Consider the following 16174-nt stretch of genomic DNA (forward strand, 5'->3'; position numbering starts at 1 on the left):
GTGCTGTTCAGTGCAAAGGACATTTGACTGTGGGACAGGCTATCAGAGCTGCTTATGTTATCCTTTACTATCTTGAGTCCCTTTCATTACAGCTATGGCAAAATCATGGAGTCTGGGGACTTTTTTTTCCATCTTTCATTTTTGAGTGCTTGAGTGCTATTTTTTTTTTTAAGAATCTTTCAATGAATACATTGTTTAAGAATCAGATAATCAAACAATTTGGTGTTTTGACAGGACAAAGAGGATTTGAGCATTGACGAAGAGTAAACAAACTTAATTTGGATAAGTATTTGCACAGATAACTTTCAAACACCAAATACTCTTCTGTGTACCCTGAGTACTATTTGTTGAATTGAATATATGCTCATTATTAAAGTAACTCTTACAGATAAAATTGATAAATTCTAGTTGTATGCACACTGGTGTACAAGCATGCTCTCCTGGAAACATGTACCTGGTTTCCAGTTTTTCCATTTGTGTTCCCTTAATCATCAAATGGGGGGAGACAAGTGAGCAGCCACAACTTGCTCTCTTTTCGAGCACCTTTGGAAATATTTCCTTCCAAAAATTCCCCAGTCCATAGGAAAATGGGTGAGAATACAGTCCTACTATCTAATATTCCTGGGAAGGCTTTGGCATTTGTTTCTATGCAGCTCTCCGTGCTACAGGATCATACTCCTCCTTTACACTCTTTGCCTTCTTCATCTTCTTAGGCCCCCTTATTCTTTTCAAGACAACTATTTCTTATTGGGGGAATCTTTGCAGCCCTATTTCTAGTGTTCCAAGCTCCTGACTTTCCAAGTCCTGATGGTCAACTGACATGCAGGAGCACGATGCCTTTTAATTAGTGATTTTTCTCATCTCTTAATTTAAGCTATGTGTTTAAGTACAAAAGATGACCTCCTTTTCTTGTTTTGTTTGCTCTTCAAGGAGAAGGAGGAAATAAGAAGGTTTTGGTATTTTCCAATTGTAAGTAGCTAAGAGCTGAGGGTAAAACCCTTAAAATTTTTTTCTGTAGTGTTTTACAGCATCAAAAGGCATGTACCTATCAAAGTAACTTGGCTGGGGGGGGCAGGGAGGGAAAGGAAGGGAAGAGGAGCAAGCAGAAGAGCAGAGCTTGATACAATCTTTTTAACTGGAAAACGTGCTTACTCAAAACTTACACCTTTACCATTCAGTGCTTTACAGTCAGCTATCTCAAAATAGTGCTATGATAAAAAAAAAAACTAGGCTAGCCTTTTAGCAATGTAATGTGAGCGCATCTACTATTGAATTAATACAATTAGAATAATATTTACAGGCAGAGTGCAAAACTCTTCTAGTGCTGTGATTATTTTAAAGTATTTAGTGAATTGTTCTCTGGTGCAAGATCCAGGCACATTAAGCTTTTTAATAAAGAGGTTTTGGTAAGAGTATTTTTGCATTAGAGAAGGTAGCTGAGAATGAGCTGCTGTTGCAATGGTTCAGAAGTTTAGATTTGAAGTGACAGAAGCTGTACTTAATGCAGAACAGCGCTATTTCTTAAGCTAAAAGAGTATTAAATTCAAATGCGCAAGCATTAGGAACTTTCGGAATGAAGGTTGCCTAAGAAACCTCTCTTGCTCCTCTCCATTCCCCTAATGTGTGTTATGATGCAGTCTTTGATGACTCACCAACAGCTTTTTTCCCCAAGAGCAATTGTTTCGTTCAGCACAAAGACTGAAAATGAATTGAGGTTGCATGGTTAAAGGAGACTGTAAAATTCCTGCTTAACTTGTTGCAGATTTTAGAAATTATATAGTGAACCAAAGTGCTTTATGGTTAAGCCTGGAGAATTGGATCTTACCTTTGACTGTAACCCTGAGGTTGTTTGTGAGGAGTGTTGTCGTTTCTCTGAAGCTCCTCTGGAAAAATCCTGTCTGTCCATCGCTGTCTCTCTTTTTCCCTGTAAATTTTAGGTAAACCTGGGGCTTTCTTGTGTTTGATCAGGGGAAATAATTCTGACGAGTGTGCCATAGATCCAAAATTCCAGAATCATCAAGCAGCATCTTTGCACACTTAACTATATTGTGTGTGTATGCATGCATGTGTGCAGTGAGTCCAGTGTTTTTAGAAAGCTTTGGTTCTGCTGTGCAAACGTGACAGTCACCCTGCTTGTATAGCAGGTCTGGCATTATGCAGAGTGTGTGTGATGCAGTGTATCTGTGTGTCAGGAGTAAGCTAAAACACAGCCTACAAGTGGTGGTGTGCTGTGCCAGTGCAAACATCTTTGCAGTGTATGTGTAGGAGATCTGATGGTTTTTCTTTTTTGACAAATCTGAGGCAACTATATGCATCATGTTACACAGGCACTTAAACTAAACTTTTCCTTTAGGTTCACGGGACTTGTGTTTGTACTTATTTTCTGTTACCTGAATAGAAGGCCTGGATATAAAATGCAGAAGTGTTTGCTCAAAGCAGACAGTTTGGAGCAGAATTGTCTTTGCTCGAGATGGTGCTCTAACGTATAGGATAATGGTGGGTGTGTGATGTAGGTGCCAGGTGAAATACTGAGAGTCTCTGCACAGTCAGTTGGGGAGGGAAAAACAAAACAAACAAAAAAAAAACCACTTAATTTGTGTCCTCTAATTGCCCTTTCTGTCCTATGTCAGGATCCGGAGTTCTAATGTGACCCTGAAGTTGCCCGTTTGTTTAGGTGATGTTAACATTCCCTGGGAGTGTCAGTGCTCTGAAAAACCTGAAGTGACGGGTGTCTGAGTTTGCCCATCCAAGATGTGAAAGAAGAATCAACTGAATGACTTGAACAGTTACTCAGCAGAGCGTTAGTTAGATGTACTGGTCTTCCCCAGCTAAATGCTAGTTTGTGTAAATATGTTTTGTTGCTTTAAACTCACACAGCAATTCTGGTTGGATGTGGTGTTCATAACACCACTTAAATTGTACTATAGCACTACAGGTAAGTAGCTGTCACACTGCTTTTCCTTGTCTTTTCATCAGTAAGTGCTAACTCTGTCTGCTCCGGGGGGGGGGGAGCATTAGGTTCCTGTACTGGGGGAGAAAAAAAATCTTCATTCGTATTGCTCTTGTTGGTGGCTAGTGAACTGGCAAGAACTGCACAGATTACTCTGTGTGTGTGTGCTCTTTTGTAGTAATAGCACTTTAATGGTTGTAAGTAGAATTTCGTATGCTTATCTGTAAGTGATTTGGATTTCAGCTGTGTTCATCAGCTGTAGTTTCTGTTGGCATTGAACAGGGCTTTTGAACCTTCTGAAAATGAGATAATACAGACTTCATAAATTATGCTAAATGAGGTCCCATAGAAATTATTTTATCCATTTAGTGAATCGTATCCGCATGGTCAGCAGAACAGCCTTTTGTTAGTGTAACTGTAGAAAGATACTAATTTGCTTATGTTGCCTGAATGTCTACATTAAAGTATTTCTGATCGTTAAGTGAAAGGAGGCCATTCTCAAGAGGGCTGTGTATCCAGAATGTGATCTGCAAGTCTGATTGCAGTTAGCTTCCCGCACTGGGTCTTGTGGCTCCTAGTTGAGACCTTTTCCTTTGGTGGTACAAGCTGCTACTGGAGTATCTGAAGTGGGGGCAGAGCCCAGGCTTGTAATGCACAGTGGAATTCAGTTTCCCTTGCATGCTTCCTCTCTCTTCCTGTTAATAGTCCATTTTCTGACCCAAGGTATTTCATCTTATGTCTGCTCAGTCTACAGAGATATCTAATGTCTGCAATGCCAGGCACCTCTACTCTTCTGATTCTTATATCAATACATAAGAGACAGGAGGAATAACCATATGGAAGTGGAAGCAGTTGAAGGTGAAAACAGCATGTGATTATGTGCAGAGGTCCAGTTCAGAAATGCATTTCATGTTCTCAGCATACCATTTTTCTAAACTTTCTATATTTATTAAACATATTTGACAAAGATTCTGCTGGAGTTCTTCATAGAATGCCATATTTGAACTGCAGGTGCACTGCTAAACTTTCTCCAGAACAAACTGGAGACGTTATAAATAAATGAAGGAGGGTCAAAATTCATTGAATGTCATTGTAGCAAAGGCACAAAGGGTGATCATGGAGCCTACAGCATTGCTAGGTAATCCCCCCTACACCAGCAGAGGTCACTGGTCTCCTGGATGTATGTGTGTAGGATGTAACTCAAAATTGATACTACTTTTTAAAATACCTAACTTGCTTCTAAGATAATCAATCTGAATATAGAATTAGAAAATGTTAGGTTTTATTTTCAGATTGATAGATGATGATTCTCATCTTCAAACATAATTCAAAATCCTGTTTTGGTATTTTAAAGTACTTAAGAGAAGACAGAATCCTAGTTTAACTTTTATCTTTTCCCTGAATTGTTTTTAAACCGTTTGTTTCTACACAGCCTCTTATTTTTGAAATAATCTAGTTTTGCTTGCATAGTCCCACTTGTGTAACTTTTCTACTTGCTGTTCTAGAGGCTTTTTATAGTTTCGCAAGAGCAGAATTAGTCAAATAGTTTTAAAATAATGCCAATTATGAAAACTTTCTAGTAGACACCTGAAAACAACACATACAGAACACTTCTTTCTACCATTACTTAACATTTTTGTCATTTTTCAGTAAAAGATTGAGTGAGAGAATGAGCAGGAACTAGGAAGAGAACCAGAAGAAAGAGACAAAATATGGAGGAAAAAAAAAGATAATTAAAAAATGGATTTTTGATTTTGAGGCAACAAAATAGAAAATAGTTGAAGAGGTAAGGCATGGAGGGTTTCCAGGGGAAAGTCAAATCTGATACTGGGAAAAGCAGGATAATATAAGCTATTTCTGTCATGAGACAGACAAGATAGAACTGTGGTGATCTGGACGCCATTTGCTTCCAGGTGTTGGGTTTAAGGACTGGGAGTCTTTTGGATGACTGTCTCTTGTGAATGAACCACATAAGCTCATAAGTTGATTTGTAGTAGCTTTATTTTTGCTGTCTTATCCTTTAAAATACACAGCATGAGAGCTGTACTCACCATGTTATGCACCATGTATTTTTCATATGCACATACCACCGCACAAAGATTACTTTTAAAGCCTTATCTGTTATTCCAAAATGTGTGCTTTCTCTTGAGCTTTTTTATCTTGTTGGGTAACCTCATTCTTTGCCTGTGTAGTGCTTCTGTTCCTTCTTGCATTCACAGCCCGCCCTGTGGCTGTAGCTGCCTTAAGTTCATTGAAACGCTTGCAGCACAAATTTGCATCAGGCAGCTCATCCACAGCTTGTGCTTTTGGCAGGAACAAATACAACAACCGCAGCTTGAGTTAGGCAGGATCAGGCCTCCTGGGGCCAGACTGATGCTGTACTGCACATGAAACACTAAAGGTGTTTCCAGACAGCTCTGCCACCTGAATTTGTGGAAGATGAAAATGAACAGCTCTGTGCTGGGTGACTGTAAGAGCAGTGCTCAGCTGTGCGCTCTGCTTGGTTACAAATGCTTTGCAGGAAGCTGTAAGAAGCAGCTGCTTGTAGGGATGATGGCCTTCATGGCCTTGGGGCCTTATAAACACCATAAATCACAGCTTTAAAATAACTTTTCAGTACTGTACAATCCCTGTATCTCACAGCTCAAATCCACAGCCTTACCACCCATGCATGGCACTGTCAGATTGACTCTTGAATAGAAGCAGCTAAACTGAAGGGTAAAAAAAGTTATACAGTTTATACATATGACTGTAAACCAGATAACTTTCCTGTATTTGTGTCTCCATTAACATGAAAGTGGGAGCTTTACATTGATGGTGAAGACTTAAAAACAAACAAACAAGCCTGAAATGCCATAAATTAATAATGGAGGGTGTTAAGAGACAAAATGGCATAGCACAGATCGTAGTCTGATACCAGTAGTACTGTAAAATTCTGATAAATACTGCTTCTAGATGTGGAAACTTCTAATGATTGCTATGAAAATAGAAAAGTCAGAAAAAAAAAAGGGAACAATACAATTTGTGGACAAGGGGAAAAAACAGTTTTAAAGGAATGGGAGAGTTTAGACCATCTCATGCTAGCTAGTAATATGGTTACAAAATTAAAATATTGTCTCTTTTAAAGTTGTACTATTTAGCCCTTCTCTTTGGCAATTCAAATTGATTTTCAAGAAACATAATTACATTTTGATATTAAATTTGTGCTTAAAAATCCTAATTGTGAAGAGTTTATTTAATAAATTCTAAACAGAAAATCAATGAAATATGTGACACATAATGAAGATATAGCTTATAAGAAATGCAATTTACTTATTACAATAATGCTTTACATGGCAATCTGAGTATTAGCTCATATTGGGCCCTATCACTGGTTGCAGAAGGGGTCCTGCTTTATTCTTGCTGTACAACAAGGCTTTTAGGTCAGGGAACAAAACTAAACAATGGTTTCATTCAAAGCATGTTTATAGCTGGAATCTTCCTGAGATTTGTCTGTCAAAATTGGGTAGAATACATATACCCTAAAGCAATCCTCTCTCATGGATCCATGTAGGTTGCAAGTTCCTGAGCTAAAATCTATCGTGGGTCACATGGTAGCTGAGGTACCTCTTTCTATGTAGTAGTTAGTCAGGAATGATGCAGCAGGTACTCACACTGATTTGATTGCAAGTGATTACCAAGTCAATAGGATGTCTGTTATCTGATTGTTGTTGATGTGTGTGGTTCTTGGCAATTTTTGACATAATAGCCCCAGCATTTCCTTTTAACACCTCTTAAATGCTGAATAGAGGATGAAAGACAATCTTGGCATGCAAACCTGGTGCAGCATATTGACATATTACCTTAACGGAGTAGTAAATCAACATAGCGTGATCTCGAAGTCAAATTCAGCCAGCAGAAATTTCTCATGAAAACTTATTAAACATAGGCAAGGAATTAAGAGTAACATTAACAGGGGAATATATTTGAAATGGTGAATGAGCTAATGATATTTTTTTTATAAGTTGCTTGCTTTGTACTCTAGGGTAAATTAGTCTGCAATAAGGTAGTAGATATAAAGTAATAGATATTGATGTGAGGCTATTGTCATCTACTTTAGCACCATGCATCTGGCTACTCAATTCTCTTACTATGACTTTTTTTTTTTCTTTAAAGTCTGCAGACTTGGGTTTAGGAAGAAATCTACGAGTTTCACTTCTTAGATGATTTGTTGGCTCCTATCTTGCATAACGACCTCAGCGTTTCTTGGGGTCTGTTTCCTTGGCACACCAGACAAGATAGGAAACACCGATTTATTTATTTTTGCACAGGCTATTTGCGGCAATTTCAAGATGCCTTAGATTAGGTTCTCAGCTCTCCTGAGGTTCTAAGAGGGGATGATCCAACAACCCATAAATATTTTGCAGAAGACTGAAAGCAGATAGGGTAAAACTTTGAAGCAGCTCTTTTAGCTGTGATGCCACGCCACTAAACCACTGCAAATGATAGCCTTCCTAGGAGATAACTCTGGGACAAACTCTCTCGTTGTTTTGTCGACTCACTGTGCTCTTTTCTTGTAGCAAGTTCTTTGGTGAGTCTTTAAAACCGATCTAAGGAGCATAAGGCTAAAAATAAACGTGGTTTACCTGCTGACATATGGGAGTTAGTACCACCCACAGTGTAAAGTATTCAAATACAAGGTGAGACCTGAAGAATGTAAAAATAAGAAAATGAACTGAGTCTGAATAGGCTAACTGGTCACCTAACTGGAAACTATAGGTAACAGATGAAAGGACTGTAGTTTGAAAAAATAAAAATTAACTGTTGAAGAGGAGATCTGGAACAATGAGAAAGAGGGCTCTATTAAAATTACCTCCAGTGATCTTTGACCAGAGATGCAATAGCAGAGGAGCAGCCTTTTGTTAATACAGAACGTCTGCAGGACCTTGCTAAGACTGAAAGAGTTAATTGCCAACCAGACCCTACTCTATATTTAGAGAAAGCGTTTACAAATCTTGACATGAGAGCAAAGAAGATACAGATATCCTGGGAAATCTTCCAACTGTTCTGACGGAGTTCTCTTTTCTGGAAGTGCTAATGAATAACCTTTTCAGCTGTCATTTTAAGAAATCCAGGACAATGTTAACAGAGCGTATTTAGTCATGGGGACATAAAAACTCGATTTGGAAATGCAAATATATACTGGAAATATCTTCTGAAAGTGAAATGGTAAGCAACTTCACAAACAAAATTGTAGGAAAACTGAAAGTTACTTTAAGTATCAGAATTTTGATTGTCCTTATCCTGGGCACACTAAATCCCCCTCCTAATGTGTCTGTTACATATAAGGACAGCGGGTGCGGAGTGGTTATATTTAACCAGTGAAACAAAATCAAAGGCAATGGTATATAAAAAAAAAAAAAATAAAATCAACAAACAAACCCTATGCACTGTATATCTTGAACAAATGACTTTTTAAAGCTTTTAATAGAGTCCACAGACTTCTAAAAGCATACACATGCTTTACAAAATGGTAAGAACACTTTTAATAAGTTGTATCAATTTAAAAATATTCCTCAGATTTCTTCTGCAGTCAATACCTTTTCAGTTTTACCATGTAAGACTTGATTTACTTATGTGTATATAAGAAGCATAAGAAATTTTCACCTAAGTCTTTACTTAGTTTTTTTCCTTAAAGATTTTATACTGTTTTGGTTTTGTAGTCTGAACAGTAAAAGAAATCATGTGTTCTGCTGAAGATTAAGCCTATGAAGATTAAGCAGTACTATCCATTGCTGAAATCAAGTATGAAACAAACTCTCTTCCTTATCTCTGGGTGCAGATAACTAGCTATACAGATTATCTACCGTACAGATTTTGTTTATATGAGATTTAACCACTCCAGATGATTTATCGTATGTTTGTCTTCAAAGATTCTTGGAATTCTGCCAAATGTCATTTTAGATTTGCTTTTCAGATTTCTAGTTTCTTGTATTTAATAGGGGTATCCTTAATACAATTCTTAGAAACTGATTATCTTTGTAGGATGTTTACCTATTTGAGTTTTAAAGCATCTCTGGGTGTTTCTACTTCACTTTCCAGCTTCTTCAATGAGAAGAAATGACTATCCCTTTCTTTTCCAGAATGCTGAAGAATGCTTTAGGTCTTACTCCTATGATGATCGACAACTGCGGAAAGTATTTCTAATACATTCTTTACATGTCTTATGTTATTCCACTTTATGATTTCTCTTGCTCTGTAGTACCCCCATTTTGTGTAAAGGAGAGAGAAAAATAGTGCTGATATGGATAGACCAGTGCATGTGGATTGTCACTACTGAATGGCTCTAACCACCAAAGAGCAAATTGATAAGAACTGGGGAAAGCATTTTTTTCCAACTTCTTTTCAGGGGAATAGAAAAACACACAAACAAGAAGATAAAGGACTAAGATTCTGATTTTACTCCCAGGGAGGATGGGGGAAAGTAGAAGTACGTTTTCATACCTAGAGATTCTGTTTGTCCTTCCTTTCTCACACTTAACCGAGCAGGAAGAAAAGAATAAACCATCTGATGCCTGAGAGTGTTGACACAAGGCAGGTAGAGTGTCCTTCCTTGGGCAACTTTCAACAGGCAACAGGCAGCCACTTTTAAGCAGGATCTGAAAAGGAAACCACTGTGCTTAATAGCTACAGCTATCCTTCATTCTGTCATAAAATCCCTGCTTAAAAGCATCTGTGTCTTCAGCTCCATACCGTCATGTCACAGCAAGCCATCCAATTTAATAATGCTTTGTATGGAAAGGTTCTTCCCAGTCATTGTTTTAAACCTGCTGCCTGATCATTTACTGTGTCTCCCTTAGGTATTGTGTAATGAAAAATAGCAAATGATTATTTCCTGTTGGGCTCCTACATCTCGCTCATGATTTCATGAATCTGAAGACAATCCTTATTCCCTTCGTTTCCCAGTTAGAAATTATCTCATCACACAAATGTATTTCTGTAAATTTCCATACACTGAGTATTTAGCCTTGTATGTTTTCTAGATCCCCCCTTTCCCATGAAGGAGCAAGAACTGTAAACAATACTCAAGTACACAAGAGATTTACATGGCAGTGTAACAAGCTCTTCTGCTTTGTTCTCAGATGCTTTTGGAGTCATTTCTAACATTGTTTGCCTTCTTGACTGCTGCTGAGTAGCAGGCTAATGTTTGCAGAAAACTATTCACAATGACTACCACTGATAAAAGCTAATTTAGAGTCCATTATTGTGTATGTTTAGTTAGGGTTATTTTCATTGCTATTTACATTAGTTACTGTCGTAGAATTTCATCTGCCATCTTACTGCTTGATCACTTGCTATTGTGAGATCCTTCTACAACTGCTCACAGTCAGCTTCAGTTCTGTTTACCATGAATAATTTTGTGTCATTAGGAAACTTTAGAGACTCTTGGTCCTTGCAGAAGGAATTTTAGGCTATTCAAGTACAATGCTTTTAATCCAGAAGTACTCTAATCCATTCAGTCCTAAGGAGAACTCAAAGAAGAAAGTCAGTAACGTAGTGTTGGGTAGTCAGTATCTGGGAAAGAAACTGGAGGTTGATCTGGTTTTCTACTCGGGATGGAGGTATGTGATGTCAGTCGTGATGTCAGCTGTGCTTTCTGATCCTTGGAGATGACTTTTCAGCTTTGTGCACTCCTATAACTCTAGGACACATCCTTTCCATCACTCTGGTGCTTGCCTTTTGCATCGTTTGCTGCACTGCTGTGATTGTCCCACCACATCCTGAATTCTCGCTCTGCCTAATTTATTGCCTGCCACTCCTCAGTGCTCTTTGGTGCTCTGCTTTGTGCTCATTCTTCAAAGCATTTCCACTTCACTAGCTACTGCTGCTGTACTTTTGCAGTTTTGCATAATTCGAATTAATCTGCAAAAAAGGCAAGGTGTAGCTTGCAAAAATCTTTAATAAAAACATGTCTGGGATCTATGCCTTGCCTGCAGGTAGTGGTTTTCCAAACACATGCACAAATCCTAACAATAAACAGCAACAAAGAAAAACAATACTTCTACTACAGGAGAAGATAAATATTTCTTTAGGGTTTCTGCAAGTAAATATTTTTAATGCCCATAGATCTACTTACCCTCATCATATGGATGGTAGAAAAACATTTAATATATTTAGTAAACTTCTCTCATTAAAGAATGGGGTAGTTGAAAGGCATTTGTGTCCTGCTAAGAATTATAGAAATAATTCTCTGATTTAACCTGGGAAAGTTTTATCTTTTATGGAAAATTAAACTGTGTTTTAAAGCTTTCCTTTGGGAGACGTGCCTAAAATAATTACGTAAGATTCAGAATTATGTATCATTTAAACAACATTTTTAATCTGCCTTTCTACATGTTAGTTTCTCTTTAGTTTAAGTATTGGCAAGTTAGAAAAATATTTCTGTATGACAGCAACTTTAGAATTTGGTATTGAGATGGTCAGAGAATATTCAAGAACGTGTTGTTCTTAAACAAGACAGCTAATTACCAAGTACAGTTTTCTGAAGCTTCTTTCTGTCCATGTCCTCTTTTTCAGGCTAGTAATGTTGAGTGCCCACCTGACTTAGCTTACTTTTATGCCTCCCAAAATCCTGCTTAATGTTTTTCCACTCTTGGAAACTGAATCTAGGAAAAAAAAAAAACAACAAAACACACACAAAAAAGCATGTTACTTAATGAATTCCCGTACTTACTTCCACTGCATTTAAAATGAGACTTGCAGCATCAGCTGAGAGAATAAAGGATTTTTTTTTTAATTTATTTTCTTTTCTGAGAAGCTTGTTGTAGTCTAAGGGGGCTGTGTCAAGAGAACCTCCTCTGATGGTCTCTGCTTCAACATGAAAACAGCCCGAGCTCTTCATCCACCACAGTCCCCCAGATGATCTTCTGCTGTACAACAATGGTACCAAAGCTGGAACCTCCAGTTTGAGAAAGGGGGGAAAACACCCCAGCGGCATACACCCTGTTCATCTCAGCTTACTGAGTTGTCTAGGCCCTGTCATTAGATTGCTGCAATCCTGTAAGTCTCTCACTACCTTAATGGAACTGTCATCCCTACTCTTCCCCCCTTGTGGCCCTGAAGTTTGTCCTCAGTGGCATCCTGTCCTCCCGGCCTTTCGGTCCCTTTCCTCAGGCAGCAGCACAGAGGTCCCCTCGCGCTCCCAGGAAGCGGAGCACAGACCCGGGGGTGCCCCGGGAGCCGTAGGAGGCCTCGGGGCAGCGCCGGAGCCTGCAGCCTGCTCCCGGCCACCCGTGACGGCCGGGGGCGGCCCCGCGGGAGGAGCGCAGCCTCCTGCCTCCAGAGGTGGGTCTGGGCAGTCACGGGAGCTGTAACGGAGCATCTACAGGGGCTAAAAAAATAAAAATAATGAAAAATCAAGCTAATTAAACTAAGGAAGCAACTTCTCCTGCGGTTAGCGACAGCACCTAGCACCTGCCGTTATCAGGGGACAAAGAGCGCGGGGCCGGGCACGGCGCTGGCCTCACCGGGGCGCAGCCACGCCGCTGCCCCGCTCACGGCTCCGGGCTCCGGTCCCGCCGCCTGCCCTTCCCTCCCGTCCCCTCCGGTCCCCTCCGGTCCCCTGCCCTCCGCCGAGCCCCGCGGCTACCTGTCCTGTCCTGTCCTGTCCTGTCCTGCCCTGTCCTGTCGTGTCACCGCCGCCTGTCGCCGCCGGGTGCCATGCGGCGCCGAGGGCACCTTGTGCGGGCGGGGCGGGGGGCGGCGCGGCGGGGCTGCGGCGGCGGCGGCGTGGCGGAGAGGCTGCCCGCCCCCTCCCTCCCTCCCTCCCTCCCTCCGTCAGACGGGCGGGGAGCTGCGGCGGGCGGGAGCGGGAGCGGCGGCGGCGGCCCGGGCCGCAGCGGGGATGCGCCGCGGATCCCGGCGACGAGGTGGGGGCGCCGGGCGGGGGGCGCGGCGCCGGGCCCGGCGGGGTGCGGAGCGGAGCGGAGAGGGGTGCGGAGGGGAGCGGGGTGCGGTGCCGCTGTCAGGGTGGGAGCATGGCCGGGGCGAGGCGGCGGCGGCGGGGCCCGGTGCGGGAGCCGGGGCCTGATCCGGCAGCGAGCGCCGCGGCGGGGCCGGGGCGAAGCCGGCGTTACGTAACCGGCGGCCGGGAGCCCCCGGCCCCGCGGCTCCCCCCGAGCCGGGCCGCGCTTTGGAGACCCCCCCAGCTCCGGCCCCCCAAGGCGAGCGGTGTGACATGGCCCCGCACAGTCCGTGCGCCGCCTGGGTGCTGCGCGGAGCCGGTGCTCGCGCAGGGTACCTTTGTGTGTCCGTTCTCCCTCTCTGTCAAAAATAACGGCGGGGATGGCCTGCGTTCCCACTGTCCTGGCACTGCTGCAAAACCCGTGTGAGCACTCGGACTACGTATGAATTCATTAAAGCATTGGCTTGGAAAGCATCCTCTTCCCAGAAGTGCTGATGCTTAAAGCGAGCATCTGACGTGGGCTTTGCCCACCGTTTTGGCCCATCGTTTAATTTTATTTTGTAACCGCTTTAGCGTGCTGCATGACTACATCGCTGATGCTCTTCCCCAAAGCTTCGGCAATGCAGATGCGATGGACTAATAGTACATGAAACAAAAGACCTTGCTGCACTTCTCGGGGCGAGCTGGGAGTCCAAGGTCGAACCGCGAGCTGCAGTGCAACTTGCGTGGGGAGCCCAACGGAGCAAAAGTGTCCGCGGGTCCTAGCGGAGGGCTGTAGGGACAGGCAGCGTCGGCAGCAGACACTCACAGAGTAGATGAAGAAAACTCTTTGGTGAAGGTGTGAGGAAATAGCTATTTTGGGAGTACAATCAACTGTATCAGCTCAATTTTAATGGAACTGGTACGTTTAATTGCATTCCTAACAGATTTTCTGTTCTCCAGATGATTAACTTGTGGAATGACACCAGCTCAAAGATTAAAATCTCATCAAATATCTAATGGTTTCTGTACAATATAATTGTGTTTGGTTTATAAGAGTTCTTTTCTAATAACTGGTCTTTGTCCATGTAGCTGGAGATACTGTAATTAGACTTTTTTATCTTGGTATGAATGACGTGACCTTGACCTCTAGAGGTTAAGCAGATGTGGTTGTATGGATGACAAGATCTTAAAAGTTTAATAGGACATTTACTTTTATGTATATATAATGCATGGGGTTTTCTTTTAATTTGGTTTAAGAAGTTTGCACAAGAGGAAGGCTACCATCTCTTTTCTCTCCATTCCAGATAAATTAAGAGATGTGAAGAACCTAAACATTTATTACTTAAAATATCCTAATGAGTTTTATATTTGAATTACTTTTTCTGTACAAGTAAGTGGTATGATGTATACCTGGAAAAACAAAATACCACAGGATTTGTGACTGAAGACCCTCTAAAATGATTTCCTTGCTACTAAGGACTACAAAAAGTACCTTTGGTTTTACTGGAGTTCCTCAAGCTTGCTTCTTCCATTGCCTTTTAGTGTTTTACTGTATACTCCCAGATGCTTCACAGGGCTTGTGAGCCCTGTAGCATTAGGGCTATTGTCAGCAGCCTTTCTTGTCACTCGCCCTTCTTAGTTCTTAGCCCATTCATAGCTTACTTATACATCTCTGTGATGCTCCAAGTTTCTGTTGCCATTTTTCTAATCTTTAGTTTGCTTCAGTTCCACCCAGGGATAAGCAAACATTGATTTGTGTACCTGTACGAATGAGTGTTTTTTTTTTTTGTTTGTTTGTTTTTTCCAAGTGCTGGTGTTGAAAGGCTGTACTATATATACGTTTATATGTTTGGATGTGTTGTTTGTACAACCATCAAAAATGTGATATTTTTCGCAGGTGTTACTCTGCAACTGAGCAGCCCATTTGGGCCTTGCTGAAAAGGCACCGTGGCCGTGGAAAGGTAAAGCATCACAGCTTCTTCGGCAGGGCCATCCCCGCCTCTTGCTCTCTTGTGTGTGCTGCTGGAGATGTGACTTCTTCCTTCAGCCCAGGCTGGAGATGGAGGCAGGGGATATTCATATTACTGCTTCGTTTTCCTTCAGTTCTTCGGCACGTGTATGAATAGGATGTGCATGTGTATCTATCCCGTGGTGCCTCATGTTTCTTCTGAAGTATGATCTGCCACCGGATTTCTTAGTGTGACAGATGTGAATGGCTTAGCTGTTGTGCTGCCTAATACATGAGATACTACCATGAGTTATCTCTGTGGTGTTTTTTTTTTATTTTTTTTTTCATATTTCTTTGGATTTCTGAGAGCTTAGGCTTCTGGTATTGTGTGTTTTTGTCTCAGGAGAGCTGTATTTCCTAAGCAGCATTAGCCTTCCAGGTCAGCCCTGCCATGCCCCACTGGAGGACGTGCTGTCACTGCTCCTGGCATTGCAGTAGGAGGTAGGAAAGGCTACTGAAGGTGTATGTCTGCATTTGTAGTGTGTGTGCAGGTACACAGTAAGTCTGTGCTGATGGTTTAATTAACCCTTAAGCCTTATATATATGGGCTAGAAAATAATTGTCTGATTTTCCTGTCTTTTCTAACATATTTTTTTTTAAACATTGAACAATTCAAACAGTTCCTAGAGGTTTCTGGTGTATATGATGATTAAAACCTGTGAGGCTTAATTTTAATTTATTTATTTATTTTACTGGTAACTAAATGTTTTTGAAGTTTTTGACTATGCTGGCATGGGAAAAAGCAGCAGTTTCTGTAGATAATTTTCATGGGGAATGTTACTCTGGGCAGTTGCACTTCTAAAAGGAATTTCTCTGAGAATTTCCTTCAGGCTTGTGTTTTTTTCTTAAGATGGGTTTTAATGGGATTTTAAAAAAAAAAGTCATTCCCAGTGGAATACTAAAGTAAATGCTTACCTTTTTTTTTTTTAATTGGTTGAATATGCAACATCAAGGTTCTAAACGTTGAAGAAAGTGGCAACAGGTAATATATACAAATGTGAGTAATTTTACTCAGGCCATGTGAAGGGTGTTGGATTTTTGGCAGATTCAAAACAGCTGTGGTGATAGATGGAAACTCCAACTGTAAGAGGTGTAATGGGGAGGAAGTTGTGTAATGACAGGGTGGCTGAGGCTAGCTGAATTTGGCTGAAATGTTGTGAAACATTAAGAATATTAAATTATAGTAGTGTTTGTGCTATAATTAATGTTATCTATGTATGTTTGTAATTAATTTAACTCTCTGCATACCTAGGTTTTCCAAGCTGTGAATACAAACCCACAGCTTTCAGCT

General features: G+C 41.1%; 1 protein-coding gene and 1 long non-coding RNA gene across 10 annotated transcripts in view; one reads left to right on the forward strand and one right to left on the reverse strand.

Moving 5' to 3' along the window:
- Positions 1-17: 17 nt before the first annotated feature.
- LOC310901468 lies at positions 18-12693 on the reverse strand. Its single transcript, XR_014585831.1, has 3 exons — positions 12579-12693; positions 11459-11595; positions 18-10852 (listed from the first exon to the last, which is right to left on the reverse strand). It is a non-coding gene; the product is annotated as an uncharacterized lncRNA (long non-coding RNA).
- Positions 12694-12720: 27 nt separating this feature from the next.
- The window catches only part of OSBPL6 (oxysterol binding protein like 6), a 99101-nt gene continuing 95647 nt past the window's right edge, over positions 12721-16174 (forward strand). For 5 of the 9 annotated variants that reach the window (XM_083841012.1, XM_083841014.1, XM_083841018.1 and 2 more), the window contains exon 1: positions 12722-12858. The gene's annotated coding sequence lies outside the window, so the exon portion shown is untranslated. Of the gene's footprint in view, positions 12859-14772; positions 14837-16174 lie in introns of all 9 variants that reach the window. The other 4 variants (XM_083841019.1, XM_083841013.1, XM_083841016.1 and 1 more) reach the window with 4 other exon arrangements.

The sequence above is a fragment of the Anser anser genome (genome assembly GCF_964211835.1).
Source record: "Anser anser genome assembly, chromosome: 6".
NCBI lineage: Eukaryota > Metazoa > Chordata > Aves > Anseriformes > Anatidae > Anser > Anser anser.